The sequence below is a fragment of the Tachyglossus aculeatus genome, chromosome 1, assembly GCF_015852505.1.
Source record: "Tachyglossus aculeatus isolate mTacAcu1 chromosome 1, mTacAcu1.pri, whole genome shotgun sequence".
Classification (NCBI taxonomy): Eukaryota; Metazoa; Chordata; class Mammalia; order Monotremata; family Tachyglossidae; genus Tachyglossus; species Tachyglossus aculeatus.
This window is the reverse complement of record NC_052066.1, coordinates 23,799,685-23,817,424: the sequence shown is the minus strand read 5'-3', so window position 1 is coordinate 23,817,424 and position 17,740 is coordinate 23,799,685.

The window sequence follows — 17,740 nt, the reverse complement described above, 5'->3', positions numbered from 1 at the left end:
ATAATTATTATCATTATTATTAATACCAGTTTTAATAGTCAGCCTATAATGGCAAGATGATTATATCTATTTTTTTCACCCAGGTTCATGATAGAGAAGGTTACCCTTCTTAGGTAGTGAAGACAACAAGTGGAACATTGTCAATTCAACAAAAATCTGAGGTAGACAGGAGAAATTAAATTACATTATCACCGGGATTGGATGGTGTTCAGGGATGGCTGATGAATACATATCTGAATTTCTATCGAAATATAATAATTTATTATAATGAAGGTACTTGATTAGCAGACAGAGCTGGACTTGAATTTATATCCATTTATACTGTAGGGATTTCAGGGTGACTGAGGCCTTGTATGGCAATGAGTTTTTTTTTCAGCCAAAGGAAAATGGAGGGGAAATTATTCACAGAGATTGAGTTAGAAACATCTCGATCGAATAATAATAATTGTTGTTTTTGTTAAGTGCTTACTGAGTTCCAGACACTGTACTAAACACTGGGGTGGATACAAGCAAATTGGGTTGGACACAGCCCCTGCCACACATAGGGCTCACAGTCTTAATCCCCATTTTACAGATGAGGTAACTGAAGCACTTAGAAGTGAAGTGACTTGCCCGAAGTCACATAGCAGACAAATGGTGAAGCAGAGAATAGGAACCAGGTCTGTCTGACTCCCAGGTTGGAAAGAGCACGGGCTTTGGAGTCAGAGGTCATGGGTTCAAATCCCAGCTCCACAAATTGTCAGCTGTGTGACTTTGGGCAAGTCACTTCACTTCTCTGGGCCTCAGTTCCCTCATCTATAAAATGGTGATGAAGACTGTGAGCCCCACGTGGGACAACCTTATTACCTTGTAACCTCCCCAGTGCTTAGAACAGTGCTTTGTACTTAATAAATGCCATTATTATTATTATTATTATTATTGTTCTTTACCCACTAGGCCACACTGTTTTTCCGGTGAGCCAACATGGCTTTTGAATAAACGCTGCTTTTGTAACCAGTTAGAACTCTTTGAAAGACACGACAAAGTGCCGGATAAAGGAAAACCAGTTGATATAATTTATTTAGACTTTCAAAAGGCTTTGATTCGTGCCTCACAAGAGACTATTAAGGAACTTGGTTAACTACAGGGTGAGAGGTAAATTCCTGTTTTGGATTAAACATTGGTTTCGAGATTAGAAGCAAAGAGTAGGGATAAGTGGCTAATTCTCAGCATGGGAAAAGGTTAATTGTGGGGTGCCCTGGGATACAACACTAAAACTGGGGTTGTTCAGTATATTTATTGAAGACCTGGCAGAGGGTGTGAAATGTGAGCTGGCAAAATCTGCTGGATAGGCCAAAGGGAAGGTTGCTTCAGAGAAGGCAGGCCTCCTGAAACTTTACTCATCCCTTGAAAAGGGTGCAAAATTAATCCTTCTTGAAGACGTGTGTACTGAAGCGAATTGAGCAAGCTCTTGGTACAATAATCAAATGAGAGAATCTAAGAATCAAGAGAAAAGAGCAGTATAAAACCATACGGTTGCCACTGCAGAGTCCGAAGGGAGTATTTGTCTAACTCAGTGTGCGGTCGTGATGAAAATAAAGCTAAAGTTACAATAAAGAAAAATGAGCACTTCTTTGGGAAACAATCCTTATGGAAAACACATAGTTTGATAACCATTAGAAAAGCTTAATTAGAAAACTCCATTAACATTTAATAATAGACATCATATTTAAGGGAAAAATGAATGGATATAAATTACGTAGTAAGCACGATATGTAATTCCAGATTCCAGTGGATAGAAATTTGGTCTTGAATTCTGGGGCTTGGGTTACTGCTTGCTCTGCTGCCAACTTATTCTGTGACCGTAGGCAATTCACATCTCTTTCTGTGCCTCAGTTTCTCCCCATGTAAAACAAAAAGAACAGTTAATGCTTTAACATATTTCATTATACTAGGGGGAAGCCAAATGAAATAATGGTTGTAGAAATGCTTTTAGTTCTTTGGAGGAAAGGCAATATTCTGAATAATTATGAATTATCACCTTAAACTCTTTTCATGAAGAAAACCACACAGATGCTTCTGCTATCCTTAATAAAATCTGCGTATTAGTAAAGTTCCTTTTTTAAGTCTCACTTCATTCAATTCCATCACTCTGAATGTTTGGTAATCAATCAGCCAATAGCATTTAATAATTGCTTAGTGCATGCAGAGCACTGTAGTAAGCAGCTTACAGTCTAATGTGGGAGACAGGCACTAAAATAAATTATAGGTAGGGAAAGAAACTGAGTTAAAAGAAATGTTGATGAAATGGTGAAATTACTTTAAAACAGGGATGCTCCTGAGAATCTACCAAAAACTAAGTGGGAGGTTTTGATTTTTAAAAATATCTCTTTCCCTATCCCTATACTGTTGAATAGTGTACAACCAACATAGCAGAATTTGGTGATGGCATTATGATCTGTATTATGGCTGAAATTCTTTGTGATTAGGGTTGTAGACTGGTATGTCACTTCAGTGCCATACCATACCACTGAAATTTTGTGACATTTCCTCTGTGTTCCATCCTTTTTCCTTTGATATTTGTTTAAGGCTTATTAATTCAGTTCACTTCACTTCAGGTTTCTTCACAGTTCTTGTCAGTTCATAATTTTGTGCCAAATCAGCAAAGAAATTTGGATCACTGCACACACATACACATACACACACACACGTGGTTAGTATGTGCCAAACGCCTGTATTTCGTGCTGGGGTAGATACAAGTTAATCAGGTTGGACTGTCCCTGTCCCACATAGGGCTCACAGTCTTAATCCCCACTTTACAGATGAGGTAACCGAGGCACAGAGAATCAATCAATCAGTGGTATTTATTGAGGGCTTATGACATGCAGAACACTTTTTTAAGTTCTTGAGGGAGTACAGTATAAGAAGATTGACAGACCTGTTCCCTGCTCATAATGAGTTTACAGTCTAGAGGGGGAGACAGACATTAATATGAACAAATAAATAAAGCGGTGTGGCTTGCCCAAGATCACACAACAGGGAAATGGTGGAGCTGGGATTAAAACCGAGGTCCTTCTGAATCCCAGGCCCGGGCTCTATCCTCTAGGCTATTCTGTGTCTCTAATCACTAGTATCTCTTCTCGTGTACATACCTCAAGAATACATTCCTCTGGATGTGGCATCAGTAAAGACTTCTGATGGTGCTTCCCACTGGATAGAGAGCATAACTGGACTGCAGTTTTCAGAATCCTCACTACATGTTCTTCAGAATCTTGTCAGAAATGAAACTCCATGAGATTCTTCGGTAGTTTCTGCAGTCAACTCTTGCATTTTCTTTTTGAATATGGCAATTATGGTGGCACCACTGAAATTTTGTGGCATTTCCTCTGTGTTCCATCCTTTTTCCTTTGGTATTTGTTTAAGGCTTATTAATTCCTGGGGTTGAAACAAGATCATAATCATAATAATTGTGGTATTTGTTAAGCGCTTACTATGTGCGAAGCACAGTACTAAGCATTGGAGTGGATACAAGCAAATCAGGTGTCCCGCATGGGGTTCACAGTCTCAATCTCCATTTTATGGATGAGGTAACTGAGGCACAGAGAAGTGAAGTGATTTGCCCAAGGTCACACAGCAGACTTGTGGCAAATTAGAACCTCTGACATTATGACTTCCAGGTAACTGTGGCACAGAGAAGGTGACTTGACTAGGGTTACAGAACCGACATTTGGAGGAGCCAGGATTAGAACTAGATAGATTAGATTAGAATCAGATTGTAATTTGTTGAAGAAAAGAGATTAGATTCCCCTCATTATTTGTAGATTTCTTCAGGAATGCCATCAAATCTGGGTTCTTGGCTATTTTTATGGCTTGACCAGAATAGTCTGAACTAAAGTCATGTTTCGAGAAGTGAATCTTTTCTAGTTATTCATGATCTCAAAAAGAAATGTTCCTACCAACTCCAGAATGAATGGGGACGCTCAGAATGAGAAACAAAAAAATCTGAAAAAAAAAACCCTCTCAAAATAAAACTTATTTGTACTTACTCTTGCATTCACCATTCTGATTTGTGAGGATAGTAATCAAATTATGCTCTCTGGCCTTTTACATTTAATCTAATTGTGGCCTTCTGTGGCTTTTGTTTATGGAACAACTAAGTAGGAATCACTTGTTAGGATATTAATTTCCTGTAACTTTGGATGAATGATATTTGGTGGACTGTGATACCTTATGTGTAATTGCCTTTAAGAGACAGAAAGTATATTCTGGTGGAGAGAAGGGGCACGTGTGGTGTTAACTCTAGACTTTAAATTTTTTGTCATAGGGAATGTGTGCATCAACTTTGCTTTATTGTACTCTCCCAAGTGCTTAGCACAATGCTGCACAAAGTAGCACTCAATAAAAACCATTGGTTGTTTGATTAACTGATTACCTATACTTGACTGATCAGTTTTCTGGTGTCCTTTAGGAGGGTGAAATTTGGTCAGAGAAACCTTAGACTGAACTCAGAAATTTGAGAGCTTGAGAATTTTCTTTCCCTAGTGATGTGTTGTAACGACATTTTCTTACTTGTGGGGTGAGATAATACTGCAGAAATACAGTCCAGAATTCTGGATAAGTAAAACCTTGAAGTCATCTTTGACTTCACGATACATCCCATGTTTTGGTGATTCTTTTTCCAGACTTTTCCCCAGATAGGTCCCCTTTTCCTTTCCACTGGGATCTGGAACAAATGGTGGAAAGTAGAACAGTACTACTGTTAGAACATTTGAATTTTCAGTGGTTGCTCAAACCATTCAAGAGATTTAGGTTCCTCCCTCTTCCCTCTGTCTGGCTACAGTCAAGCTATTTAGTGGTGTCTCCTTCTCTCCAAATCAATGACCTTTCCCATTCATTCATTCAGTCATTCAGTCAGTCATCTTTATTAATCACTTACTGTGTGCAGAACACTGTTCTAAGTGCTTGGGAAAGTACAATAAAACAATAAGCAGTCACATTCCCTGCTCACAGTGAGCTCACAGTCTGGGAGGGAGATACAGACATCAATGCAAATACATAAAATGACAGATATATACACAAATCCTATGGGGCTGGGAACCAGGGGAAGAGCAAAGGGAACCAGGGATCATTTCTATAGTATGTGACCAGAGAAGTGAGATCAAAAGTGTAAAGAGACGCGGCGTGGCTCAGTGGAAAGAGCCCGGGCTTTGTAGTCTGAGGTCATGGGTTCATATCCCGGCCCCACCACTTGTCAGCTGTGTGACTTTGGGCAAGTCACTTCACTTCTCTGGGCCTCAGTTTCCTCATCTGGAAAATGGGGATGAAGACTGTGAGCCCCATGTGGGACAACCTGTTCACCTTGTAACCTCCCCAGCTCTTAGAACAGTGCTTTGCACATAGTAAGCACTTAATAAATGCTATTATTATTATTAACAAGCTGGGAGGAAGCAGAAATAGCAAAAATGTTATTATTATTATTAATAACAATAGAGAAGCAGTGTGGCCTAGTGGATAAAGCATGGGCCTGGGAGTCAGAAGGACCTGGGTTCTAATCCTGCTCCACTATTTATCTGTCATATGACCTTGGGTAAGTCATTTAACTTCTCTGTGCCTCAGTTTCCTGATCTGTAAAATGGGGACTAAGACTGTGAGTCCCATGTGGGACATGGACTGTGTCCAACCTGAATAGATTGTATCTACCCCAGAATTTAGAAGAATGCCTGGCATACAAGTGCTAAACAAATGCCATTTAAAAAAATTATTATGGTATTTGTTAACAATTTACAATATTTCAAGTACTGTTGTAAGCCCTAGGGTAGATACAAATTCATCAGGGCAGTCACAGTCCCTTTCCCACAAGAGGATCACAATCTAAGTAAGAAGGAGAACAGACATTGAATACCCATTTTTCAAATGAGGAAATTGAGGCAGAGAGAAGTTAAGTGATTTGACCAAGGTCAAACAGCTGGCAACTGGGATTAGAGCCGGGATTAGAACCCTGGTTAAACGGTCAATCAATCACATGTATTTATTGAGTGTTTACTGTATGTAGCACACTGTACCAAGTGTTTGGGTGAATATTATAGAAGAGAACTGGTAGACACCTTTCCTGACCACAGTGAGAGTCTAGAGGGGAAGACAGTAAGCCCACTGTTGGGTAGGGACCATCTCTATATGTTGCCAACTTGTACTTCCCAAGTGCTTAGTACAGTGCTCTGCACACAGTAAGCACTCAAAAAATATGATTGAATGAATGAATATAATAACAATAAATTGTGGTTATGTACATAAGTGCTGTGGGGCTGAGTGAGGAGTGAATAAAGGATGGAAATCCAAGGACATGGGTGACACAGAAGGGAATAGGAGAAGAGGAAATGAGGTTTTGTCAGGGAAGGCCTCTTGGAGGAGATGTGCCCACAATAAGACTTTGAAAATGGGGAGAGAGTTTGTCTGTCGGTTATGAGGAGGGAGAGCATTCCAGGCCAGAGGCAGGAGATTGGCGGGAAAATAGAAGAGTCGAGGTACAGCAAGTAGATTGGCATTAGAAGAGAGTAGTGTGGGGACTGGTTCCCTAATTTCCAGGGCCAGGGTCTTTCCATTAGGCCAAGAGCACTAAAGTGGGTCAGTTTCCTATACTGCTAAAAATAATCAGTCAATCCATCCATTAGTGGTTATTTATTTAGAACTTACTTTGTTCAGAACACTGTGCTAAAAGCCTAAAAGAGTACAATACAATAATCAATCAATCAGTGGTATTTATTGAGTGCTTAACTATGTAATTAATTGTAATAATAGTAATCCTTGTGGTATTTGATTAGCACTATGTGCCAGGCACTGTATTAAGCGCTGGGGTAGATACAAAGTCATCAGGTTGGGCACAGTCCCTGCCCCGCACAGCACTCACGGTCTTAATCCCCATTTTACAAATGAGGGAACCAAAGCCCAGAGAAATGAAATGACTGGCCCAGGGTCACACAAGTAGACACGTGGCAGATCTGGGATTAGAACCCATGACCTTCTGAGTCCCAGGTCTGTGCTTTTTCCACTACACCATATTTAGCATTGACTGTGTGCAAAATACTGTACTAAGCACTTGGGAAAATACAATACAACAATAAACGGACACATTTCCTGCCTACAGTGAGCTGTACTAAGCAGTTGGGAGAGTACAATATAACAGATTTAGAAGATAATATTCCCTGCCCACAGTGTGCCTACAATCTACAGGGGGATGAAGGAAAAGATGCTTCCCGGTTTTATCAGTTCTTTCCTGAACTGAAAATAAGAGACACACTTTATTACACACATTCAAACTCCAAAGACTGATCTACTGTAGCCAGTTGACACCTGCTGAAACTACTTGAACTATTAAGTTCCTGTGCCTTCCTCTTTAAATGTTTTTAAAATAAGCAGTATTTTAAGGTTTTCCTATATAAAATACAACTGTTGAGGAGACATATTAAATAAACTATTAATTTGAGGGCAACGGCAATTTTAAGAATTTGAATCTTTTTCAGAGACAAGAAATGTAACTTCCAGAATACTGCTAGATTTATTCTAATTTCAGTCACCAGAAGATTGATAAGACCCCAGACTCTATTCCCCAACCTCCATTGAAAAGATACACAAATATTTTGTTCTTTTTGGAAGCCAGGGAAACTGCCAATATTTAAAAGCTGTGCAATGGTAAAACGGAAATGTGGTAGTTCTTCACTTTTATTGCAGTTCATTTTATGTTTTTCTAAGGGCACAAATTCTGCTCTAATTTCCATGACTTCCAAAGGAATGAGCTGTGTCACCCATTAGAAGTAAGATATTGTCCACACGCCACACTCCATTACATGCGGCATCTTCTGGGATTATTGCTTTTATTTCAACAGGAGCGATAATTGTCTGATGATGGCATGAAAACTCATAAAGTAACGTGAAACTCACACTGGGGAAGGTTGTCTGTAAATACGATAGAACTGCTGAGGTTACCTCATTCCCTTCCCCACAGCACCTGTATATATGTCTATATGTTTGTACATATTTATTGCTCTATTTTACTTGTACATACATATTCTATTTATTTTATTCTGTTAATATGTTTTGTTTTGTTGTCTGTCTCCCCCTTCTAGACTGTGAGCCCACTGTTGGGTAGGGACCGTCTCTATATGTTGCCAAGTTGTGCTTCCCAAGCGCTTAGTACAGTGCTCTGCACACAGTAAGCGCTCAATAAATACGATTGAATGAATGAATGACAACCTGATCACCTTGTATCCTCCAGCACTTAGAACAGTGCTTTGCACATAGTAAGCGCTTAACAAATACCATTATTATTCCAGATGAGGAAACTGAGGCCCAGAGAAGTGAAGTGACTTGCCCAAAGTCACACAGCTGACAATTGGCAGAGCCGGCATTTGAACCCGTGACCTCTGACTCCAAAGCCCGGGCTCTTTCCACTGAGCCACGCTACTTAGTACTGTGCTCTGCGCACGGTAAGTGCTCAGTAAATATGATCAAATGAATGAATGAATGGACCAGTACGGTTCACTGCAATCAATGAAAGAGGGATCTTCTTTGATCCCTCTTTGAGAAGGGATCAAGTTCTTGAGAAGGAGCTTTGTAATGACAGTGAGACATGGAGGCTAAAGCAAAACCGGCACCAGGTGACTCCCACCTCCCTCACGCCAGCACAACAAGGGAAAGGCTTTGTTTGTTCTTATGGAAGCTATGACCAGGAGTTCTGTCTCGGTCCTTTCAATTGCATACGCACCCACGGGTGATTTCATTATCAGAGCCTTCTTCTTCAAGTATAAAGAGAAGCATAAAGAGTGTTAAAGAGAAGAGTATAAGAGAAGCAGTGTGACTCAGTGGAAAGAGCCCGGGCTTTGGAGTCAGAGGTCATACGTTCAAATCCCAACTCTGTCAATTGTCAGCTGCGTGACTTTGGACAAGTCACTTCACTTCTCTGGGCCTCAGTTACCTCATCTGTAATATGTGGATGAAGACTGTTAGCCCCACGTGGGACAGCCTGATCACCTTGTATCCTCTCCAGCATTTAGAACAGTGCTTTGCACATAGTAATTGTTTAAAAATGCCATCATTATTATTAAATATTGCAGAGAGCCCTGATCTTGGTATCTGTCTGTGGTAGGGGTGGAGGAGAAGCTCTGGGTCCTGGGGAAAAAAGAAGACCTGAAGAGTCATGGGTGTGGGAAAGAGAGAGCCCTTAATGAGCTTCCTCTCAGCCCCAGGAGAGGGGTGATAGGCTAGTCCCTGATGACCTCTGCACCCTTGAGGAGAAGTCCAGGTCAGCCATAGACTGGTGGCATCAATAGGGGTACAGGGATTTTGGGGCTGGCAGTGATTAGGATACCCCAAAAGATTGAGGAAACCGGAGTTCATTAAGCCCCAGTGGAGTCTGACTGGCGTTCCTGTTCCAAGGTGAACTGTGGCACCCACTATCTCAAGGTCAAAATGCTATCTGTGACTTCCTGAGCCAGTGAGGTGGAACTCAGTAGCATGGGTGGAAAAATCAAAACTGCTAGACATCCCCGCGGCACTGCCCTGCAACTGAAACTGCCAGACTACCTCGGGCCAGGAAAGTAGAAGCTGGTTTCCCTCACCCCCATGCCAACTTGAGTACGGAGGAGCAGGGAGTGGGGATGGAGATTGGACAAGTGGGAACTGGAAGCCCGAATGGTCCAGAAGAACAGGTAATAAATACCTGCTGCCTCTGACACTTTGTGCAGTGGATTAAGGTTTGCAGCAGAAGGTCGCGCATCGCCTCTGCCCAGAGCGAGGGATGCCCGCTCTACCTGCACCAACTGAGGGGTTGTGGGACAGGTGAGTGTCCCGCTAAGCACTTGTGGGGCTGGAAACTAGGCTCTTCGTTACGTGTTGTAAAATGCAAAAGTGAATTCCTCTTGAGTGGGAAGTGTTCATGGGTGGGAACTAGGTGGTTCGCCACATGCAAGTGATGCATAAGTGCATTTTTCCCAAGAGGGACGTTCAATTAACCACTTGAGAAAAACTAAAAGTAAGCATATTCCTCCTGAAAGGGAATTTCAAATTCACCACGTAGAATAAATTTTGCAGGGCTCAGCCTTTCTGACTCCAACTTCTCAATCTCGCCATGCCCATCCTTGAACCCATCCCCACGTGATGGGTGACAGGTTCCAGACACTACCATGACTGTGAGGGCTCTTTCACTTGGGATTTAGGGCTGAACCTTCCTGGTAACATCACACATGTATTTTAAGAAGAGAATTTCCCTCAGAATACAGGACTCCAGCACTGGCACTGACTGAAATCAGAGAGAGCCAGGAAAGAAGGGGAAAAAGTTAACCAACCTTTTTCAATCTCATTCTAAAAGTAATTCCTCTGTGTAGGTAAAGATTCTAGTCAGTTGTTTATTTCTGAACGAGTTCTTACTCTAATTACTACTAACTTATCTCTTGGAGTCTGACTACAATACTCCATGGAGTTTCCAACCTGTAATAGAGTGTACATATAAAGATAGCTGTGTTGTTCTACAATTTAATTAGTACATCATTCAGACATTTGGACCAATGCCTGGCTCTCCTTCTTTTTGTTGGTTTTTGTATTCATTTCGCTTTTAGTCAAACTCCCAAATGAAATAAACAAAAGGCTAATTGCTTTTGGATTTTAGTCACTGGGTGAAATACCTGGATTCATTATATGAATCACATTTTATGGGTGGATTAAGGGTTCGGTTGGTAAATGAAAAATTCCAAGTTGACAGCTATAATACTTACAGCATGGCAATTCAAAGCTTCAGGATCCAGCCATCCATCTGCCATTTTCCTGGTTTTCAAACACTACAATAATAAATTTCACAATGTTACGAACGTTTCAAAGAGTATATTGGTTTGATCTATTTTTGGAATAACAAATTTTCAGATTAGTAAACACAAATCCAGAGTCCCCACGGGTTCTTTGGAAATGAGAATTTTCAAAAGCCATACCCCAAAGAGGTAATCATCCCACAGGATATTGTTACCCATCCCTGAAATCATTTTGGGGCTGTCTGTATTTTGTATTTTTCCTACTCTTTATATATCTTAGTTTTACTGATGAAATGGGTGAGAGTGACACTGCCACACACTTGCCCCCTAGAAAAACACTGGAGAATTGGTTGGGTTCTAATTGAAACCATGTAAGCAGAGAACAATTAATCAGTCAATCAATGGGATTTACTGCACTCACTGTGTGCAGAACATTGTAATTTGTTCTTCAACAGAGGTGGAAGACATGCTTCTTGCCCATAAGAAGCTCACAGTAGCATGCAACTAGCTCATTCAGAGGGCCTGGGTTCTAATCCCCTCTCTGACACTTGTCTGCTGTGTGACTTTAGACACTTCACATGGCTTCTCTGCACCTCGCTTTTTCTGTCTGTAAAATGGGGATTCTATATCTCATCTCCCTTCTACTTAAGCAATGAGCCTCATATGGAACAGGGACTGCTGTTTCTTATCTGATTAACTTGTCACAGTGCTCAGTACATTGCTTAACATATAGTGAGCAGTTAATTAATTATGGTACTTGTTAAGCACTTACTATGTGCCAAGGTTGGTTCTAGGCACTGGTTTATACAGTTAAGCAGGTTAGACACAGTCCCTGTCTGACACTGGGCTCACACTCTTAGTCCCCATTTTTTGCAGAATAGATAACTGAGGCCCAGAGAAGTGAAGTGACTGATTGTCTCCCCCTTCTAGACTGTGAGCCCGCTATTGGGTAGGGACCGTCTCTATATGTTGCCAACTTGTACTTCCCAAGCGCTTAGTACAGTGCTCTGCACACAGTAAGCGCTCAATAAATACGACTGAATGAATGAATAATTTTAAGACGCAGCATGGCTTAGTGGAATAATCATGGACTTGAGAGTCAGAGGTTGTGAGTTCTAAACCCACTCCGCCACTAGTCAGCTGTGTGACTTTGGGCAAGTCACTTAACTTCTCTGTGCCTCAGTTACCTCATCTGTAAAATGGGGATTAAGACTGTGAGCCCCACGTGGGACAATCCCAGCGCTTAGAACAGGGTTTGGCACATAGAGTTTAACAAATATGCCATCATTATTATTACACTTCTAGACTGTGAGCCCATTGTTGGGTAGGGATTGTCTTTATCTGTTGCGGAATTGTACTTTCTAAGCGATTAGTACAGTGCTCTGCACACAGTAAGCACTCAATAAATACGATTGAATGGATAAAGGAATGAATGAATCAATCATATTTATTGAGCACTTACTGTGTGCAGAGCACTGTACTAAGCACTTGGTGAGTACAAGTTGGCAACATCTAGAGACGGTCCCTACCCAACAGTGGGCTCTAAACCCAAGGTCCCACAGCAGACGTGTGATGGAGCCAGGATTAGAACCCAGGTCCTTCTGACTCTCAGGCTCATATTTTATCAACTAAGGCACGTTGCTTCTCCACTTAAAAGCCCTTAACTGTTATATACTATCATTAGCATTAATCAGAAAGGTTGTGCCGTGAAGGCTTGGAACTATGAGTGGTTAGGAACGCCGCCTCCTCCAAAAAAGTAAAAATTGAAGGGCAACTGACAGTGCTATAGTGAAATCAGAATTCTGACCGTTAAGAAAACAAAAATTAGCATTCAGCCCATAAAATGTTTTGGTTTTTGTAGCACAGAAAGTGGAAGGAGGCACTTGGGGGGGTTCTGAGCGATTGGCCTGTTTGGTTCCGCGTGTACCACTAGATGGCACTATTGCTCACCTCACACCGGTTTTCTAAAAACCCACTTGGGGCTGAAATGTTTCTTTTCCCCTTTGAAAAACAGATCATGCTCAGAGGGCTACCTATCAAATGTTATCGCGGGGTGTGCATTTATGAGTGGGAGGTCAAACCGGTGTGATTGAAAATATAATAGATTGCAATCCGCACCCCCCCTTTTTCTTGTTTATGGCTCTCCAAATAACTAGGCCCATAAAAGATGGTGTCAGGACACTGGATGAACTTAATGAGATCCATGACTTGATCCACTATGGTAATTCTTTTGCTCCTACGGTATCGGAATCAAACCCTGATATACTTGCGAGGATTGCAACCGGCATGCTGTAGCTAGCGCTTGATCTCTGCTGTCGCCCGGTGATCTTGAAACAATGTGGGAGTCACAGGGCCTGGCTTCTAATTTCGGCTCTGTCATTTGCTTGCTGGGCGACCCGAGGCAAGGTTTCAGTTTCCACATCTGTAGACTGTGAGCCCACTGTTGGGTAGGGACCGTCTCTATATGTTGCCAACTTGTACTTCCTAAGCTCTTAGTACAGTGCTCTGCACACAGTAAGCGCTCAATAAATACGATTGATTGATTGATTGATTGATTGATTGTAGAACAGGAACTCTATGCCTGTTCTCCCTTCTATATAATAATAATAATAATGACGGCATTTGTTAAGCACTTACTATGTGCGAAGCACTGTTCTAAGTGCTGGGGGGATACAAGGTGATCAAGTTGTCCCACGAGGGACTCACAGTCTTAATCCCCATTTTACAGATGAGGTAACTGAGGCTCAGAGAAGTTAAGTGACTTGCCCAAAGTCACACAGCTGACAAGTGGCAGAGGTGGAATTAGAATCCATGACCTCTGGCTCCCAAGCCCGTGCTCTGCGTATAGACACTGAGTCCCATGTGGGACAGGAACCTGATTAACCTGAATCTCCCCCAGTGCTTTGTACAGAACTTGGTACATAGGAAGCGCTTAACAAATAGTTCAATCATTATTAAAGACAATCCTAGATGGGATTGGAATGAGATAAAAAGCCTTGACCAACATAAAGCCTAATAGATCCCCCCTTCCAAAGTCGAGCCATTGAAGGGGGCCGGGGGCGGGGGGGGAGGAGAGAGAGAGAGAGAGGAGAGAGATTGTAGGAAGACTTCTCTAGCAGAAAGAGTTCAGCAGGTAGTATAATAATTATGTGTTAAGCGCTCACTATGTGCCAGGCACTGTACTAAACGTTGATAGTATCTTAACCATTGAGCCAGGGTCAATGACTCTTATCCTGTCTCAAATAAGTCATCCATGGCTCCTGGAGTTTGTTCCTGTTAGGTGTCCATTATTAAATGGTTCCACCTAGTCTAAAGTATGCCAGGAAGATTTGTAACAAACATAAAACCAATTCTTCAAATCCTTATGTAATAATCAGTCCAAAAGTAATTTCCCTCCTTGGTAATTAATTGGTGAGTAGAGACGTCTCGTCTATCACCTGGGAATTTTTTTCTTTGGCATTTTGTATTTGTTAAAACTCTTACTGTGTGCCATTCCCCTCTCGGAGTCGCACCTGGAGAGTTTCCCATAGTCTACCAATCTTGCTATGGTAGGGAAAGTCAAGCAGATGCATTTCCATTCCTAGCTTGGGCAGGGGCTAGGGAGTGGAAGGCAATCGGCTACAAGTCAAAACTCACCTGTGCTGGGCAGCAGCAGCGTGGGAGAGAGTCGAGGGTGGAGGCTCAAGTTTACTGTGTGGCAGGAGGCAATGATAAACCACTTCTGTATTTTTACTGAGAAAGCTCTATGTATCCACTACCAGAACAATTGCACATAGATGTGGGGCATTCTAGAAGAGTTGTGTCCATGGCATCGCAGTGGGTCAGAGGCATCTCGACGGCATAAGACAAGACACTGAATGCCATTAAATGCCATTATAAGACATGTGCCAGGCACTGTTTTTTATGGTATTTGTTAAGCACTTACTATGTGTCAAACACTGTTCTAAGAGCTACGGTAAGTACAGGCCAATTAAATTGGACACAGTCCCTGTCCCGCATGGGGTTCACAGTCTTAATCCCCATTTTAAAGATGAGGTCACTGAGGCCTAGAGAAGTTAAGTGACTTTCCCAAGGTCACACAGCCGACAAGTGGCAGAGCCGGGATTAGACCCATGCCCTTCTGTCAGCGAGGCCTGTGCTCTAACCACTACATCACTCTACCCTTGTGCCCAAAGTTTTAAGTGGTAAAAATCCACAGTGTATACTTCTTCAGTGGAAGGGGTTTTGTGATATAGAATCCATCTCTACTTGAGTCTTGATCACTTTCCTTTAGGCGACCTAGTTTGAGATGAAAAAGGTATCACTTCTCTGAACTGACAACGTGTAGCTCTGTTCCTCAAAAATCTCCAGTGGCTACCAATCAATCTGCACATCAGGCAGAAACTCCTCACCCTGGGCTTCAAGGCTGTCCATCCCCTGGCCCCCTCCTACCTCACCTCCCTTCTCTCCTTCTACAGCCCAGCCCGCACCCTCCGCTCCTCCGCCGCTAATCTCCTCACCGTACCTCATTCTCGCCTGTCCCGCCGTCGACCCCCGGCCCATGTCATCCCCCGGGCCTGGAATGCCCTCCCTCTGCCCATCCGCCAAGCTAGCTCTCTTCCTCCCTTCAAGGCCCTGCTGAGAGCTCACCTCCTCCAGGAGGCCTTCCAGACTGAGCCCCTTCCTTCCTCTCCCCCTCGTCCCCCTCTCCATCCCCCCATCTTACCTCCTTCCCTTCCCCACAGCACCTGTATATATGTATATATGCTTGTACATATTTATTACTCCATTTATTTATTTATTTATTTATTTTGCTTGTACATATCTATCCTATTTATTTTATTTTGTTAGTATGTTTGGTTTTATTCTCTGTCTCCCCCTTTTAGACTGTGAGCCCACTGTTGGGTAGGGACTGTCTCTATATGTTGCCAATTTGTACTTCCCAAGCGCTTAGTACAGTGCTCAGCACATAGTAAGCGCTCAATAAATACGATTGATTGATTGATTGTTACTGCAGAACATTTCTTATTAAAGGTCTCACTAGCTCATTTTTGGGCTTTATACTCAGTAGATCCTCAATAAACTCTCTTCTGTGTAGCACACTCAGTAGGTGTTCATTAAGTGCCATTAAGTGATTAAGACGGGGAAAAATAGAAGAGTTAGAGATGGAGAGGTTTGGGAGGAAGTGGAAATAGAAAGTTGGAATCAGGGACAAGGACAATTTCCCTTGCAGGTCGAATTTTGTAAGCCTTTTTTTTTGTTGTTGTTGTTTTAAACAATAATCCTCTTACATAATAATAATAATAATGATGGCATTTGTTAAGCGCTTACTATGTGCAAAGCACTGTTCTAAGTGCTGGGGGGGATACAACGTGATCAGGTTGTCCCACATGGGACTCACAGTCAATCCCCATTTTACAGATTAGGTAACTGAGGCTCAGAGAAGTTAAGTGACTTTATCCAAGGTCACACAGCAGATATGTGGCAGAGCCGGGATTCGAACCCAAGACCTCTGACTCCAAAGCCCGGGCTCTTTCCACTGAGCCACGCTGCTTCTCTTACATACACACAAAGTTCCCAATCGTTGGTTTTAAGTTCTCTAAGGGTCGATTCCTTCACAGCTTCCTTAACATTTTACTATGTGTAAAGCACAATTTTAAGCACTGACGTAGACACCAGTTTACCAGGTTGGACACAACTCCTGTTCCACATGGGGCTTACGGTCTAAACTGGAGCGATCAATCACATTTACCCCAGACTGAGCCCCCTCCTTCCTCTTCCCCTCCCCACAGCACCTGTATATATGTTTGTACAGATTTATTACTCTATTTATTTAATTTGTACATATTTTCTATTCTATTTATTTTGTTAATGATGTGCATTTAGCTTTAATTCTATTTATTCTGATGGCTTGACACCTGTCCACATGTTTTGTTTTGTCATCTGTCTCCCCCTTCCAGACTGAGCCCGTTGTTGGGCAGGGACCGTCTCTATATGTTGCCAACTTGTACTTCCCAAGCACATAGTACAGTGCTCTGCACACAGTAAGTGCTCAATAAATATGATTGAATGAATGAATGAATGAATTGAGCACTTAGGCACTTGGAAAAGTATCATAAAACAGAGTTGGTAGACACATTCCCTGCCCATAGGGACCTCACAGTCTAGAAGGAAGAGATGGAAAGAAGGTCATGTTAAAGGAGGGAAGTAAGCAGGTGTTAAATAAAAAATTAAAGTTCAGTGTAGTGTGGGTGCATATATGAGGCCATGAAAATGATTTTCTCATAACTGTTATTAGTTAGTAGTAGTAGTATTTATTAAGTGGAGCACTATACTAAGGACTGGAAGAGAATACGCAAGTGGAAATTAGACATGATAATAATAACAATTAATAATTGTAGTATTTCTTAGGTGCTTTCTATGTGTGAGGCACTATATGTGGCTCAGTGGAAAGAGCCTGGGCTTTGGAGTCAGAGGTCATGGGTTCAAAACCCGGCTCTGCCAGTTGCCAGCTGTGTGACTTTCGGCAAGTCACTTAACTTCTCTATACCTCAGTTACCTCATCTGTAAAATGGGGATAAAGACTGTAAGTCCCCCATGGGACAACCTGATCACCTTGTAACCTCCCCAGCACTTAGAACAGTGCTTTGCAAATAGTAAGCACTTAATAAATGGTATTATTATTATTATTATTACTAAGCGCTAGGATGAATACAAGCAAATCAGTCTGGACCCAGTCCCTGTCCCACAAGGGGCTCACAGTCTCAATCCCCATTTTACAGATGAGGGAACTGAGGCACAGAGAAGCGAAGTGACTTGCCCAAGGTCACACAGGAGACAAGTGGCAGAGCTGGGATCTCTGTCTCTTTCAGGAGTTCACAATCTAGGAGTGTAAGTGGGCAAAAGACACCAGAGAGAGACACATCAGGAATGCTGAAGGATTAAAACACGACAGAGACAAATACATAAAATAAAAGCAAAATCATCAG